The sequence below is a fragment of the Mustela putorius genome, unplaced genomic scaffold, assembly GCF_011764305.1.
Source record: "Mustela putorius furo isolate JIRA1106 unplaced genomic scaffold, ASM1176430v1.1 tig00003867_pilon_pilon_pilon, whole genome shotgun sequence".
Lineage (NCBI taxonomy): Eukaryota > Metazoa > Chordata > Mammalia > Carnivora > Mustelidae > Mustela > Mustela putorius.
In genome coordinates, this window is record NW_025422019.1 from 21,022,938 (window position 1) to 21,025,712 (window position 2,775).

Here is a 2,775-nt window from a genome sequence, read left to right on the forward strand (position 1 = left end):
TTGGTCCAAATATAAAGTTCATTAATGGTTGATTTAGAGATGAATAAGGAAAAGCATGGAGGACATTAGGAGAAAAGAGGGAAAAATGAAGGGGGGGCTTCAGAGGGGGAGATGAGCCATGAAAGACTACAGACTCCAGGAAACAAACTGAGGGTTTCGGAGGGGAGGGGATTGGGGGGATGGGTTAGCTCAGTGACAGATATTAGATGATTAGATATTGCACATACTGCAATGAGTACTAGGTATTATACACAAACAATGAATTATGGAACACTATATCAAGAACTTAATGAAGTACTGTATGGTGACTAACATAACATCATAAAAAATAAAATAAAGAGAAGCTGACTTAAAACAAGTCATTCTTTCTGAAAACAGACTGCATTTTCATATCTATAAAAATGAGTGTAACGTTTAAATCAGTATTCTGCTATGGAGAAGACAGAGAGCGAGCCAGAGTCCGGCATTCTTGGTGAGAGAGTACTTCAGCAGTGTGGGCTGAGTAGCATTTTCAGAAGGTGAAGAAACCTTCAAAATCCTTGACAATCTAAGTTTGGAAGTGTTAACACTGTAGTTTGAAGAGTTTTCAATGGAGACAGTTCTTGACACCAGATGAGACTGGAGTTCTCTCCATGAGTGGCTTTACTCACAATCCAGTTTACAGATAAATAGGCTGAGAGGAACCAACATTACTTTTCAGGTGTCCTATACCACCAGCTTGGACTGAGGCTGTCACTCCAGTGGGGAAACAAGGTCAGAAGATCCAGTGCCTGCTTGTGCACTATGAAACTGATCCTTGGATTATTCGTCAGTGTGTCCTACAGTGAGTGATCACTTGACATTGGAGCAAATTTGTGAGAGCAAATGGATTGAACCTATAATTCGATCTTTGGTCATTCTAGCATTCCAATATGAAGGGTAGTCGAGATATTTCCAAAAAGTTGTATACCACAGAAAGATAAAGAATAAATCCATGGAAAAAAGCCAGAGCTACAAAAACAACGTGTGAGCAAATAATTTAATAAGTCTTAAATTTAATTCTAAGCAATTATTTTGCTTTATGTTGAAAAATAATGATAGCAATTTTGTACCAAAGTCTAAGATATACTCAAACAACAACCATGGAAGTATGTTTGCATTTTAATTTTCTTATTAGGGAAAGAGAAAGGATAGACGTGTATTAGGTCTTGTTTAATAAATATGCTAGATATATGAAAGTAGTCATCACATTATAATTCTATACGTACATTGTGAGCCATAAGAGGAAAAATGTTGGAATTAAGAAAACACAACCAAAATACTCTTCAATATACTAACATTTAAATGGGATTTTAAGGGGTGATAAAAGAGGCATTTAATAATAACAAATGTTATCATCCAGTAGGAACACATTAGTCACAAATACTGAAGTACTCAATAAAAAATAATATAAGATATATTAATAGTTTAAAATTTAAAACACATGGTAAGACATGAAAATGTTTGACAAATCACAATCATTGAGGAAGACTTCAATTCAACCCTCTCAGCAGTTTTAAGATTTAAAAACTATGCTAGGGGCACCTGGGTGGCTCAGTGGATTAAAGCCTCTGCCTTTGGCTCAGGTCATGATCTCAAGGTCCTGGGATCGAGTCCTGCATCGGGCTCTCTGCTCAGTGGGGAGCCTGCTCCCTCTTCTCTCTCTGCCTACCTCTCTGCCTACTTGTGATCTCGGTCTGTTAAATAAATAAATAAAATCTTAAAAAAAAAAAAGACTATGCTAAATGGCTAACAGAGGGATAGAAATTCTGATACAACACATACTTTCCTTCAGAGAGGGAGAATTTTTAAAAAGACAACCCAATATAGGAAGGATGTACACAGATATAACACTAAAGATGGTTCAGGCAGATGAAATGGCTAGGAAACATTTTAATAGATGTACAGGAGAATCCATCATCAAGGAAATGTCTTTTTAAAAAGCTTTAAATTCATTGTCAAATGTTTAAAAATGTGATAATGCCCAGTGTTGCTGAGGATACAGAACGAGAATAACATTGTATAGAGTGGGACCGTTATTACTAAAACCTTTTAGAAGCAATTTGCCAGTACCTACCAAAATTTAAAACATTCAATTTTTGAACAGGAGTTTCAATTGCATGATTGTATCCCAATGGAACATTCGTATGTTTGTTTGAACATGCTACTGTAACATTGCAATCGTGAAAACTTAGAAATACTATAAACATCCATCAACAGGAAAATATCTGAATACTTTAAACAATTATGGTACCTTCACAATTAATTAAACCTACCTTTAGTGACATGAATATATTGCTAAGATATATGGTTAAGTAAAAGAAAATAAAGTTCTAGAAAAATGCATGTAGCATTTATAGGAAAAATAATATTTTCATGTAAATACCTAGAAAAAAGGAAGAATGTATAGACATTGAATTCTTAACTTTAGAAATTTCTGAGGAGATAGAAAGGCAATAAGGAGGAAGCTAATGAGCAATGTTCATGTTTTTCTGTGCATATTTTTCAGAAAGGATGTATTAGTGTTCTATTTGTGAAGTTAAAATTATCAAGCTCAGGCTGGAGAAGTGTTTACTTAATTTAAAATTCAGATAATTGAATTATTAGGGTGAGTAGTTATCAAACTAGTGAGCGGAATGGCCATGATATGAATTCAGGAAGGTTCATTTCAAGACCTATCTTTTTTTGCTGCCTTTTGTTTTTAATCTTTGAAAGTCTTGAAAATATAAGGATCTATTAATTTATATTTTTTCTCAC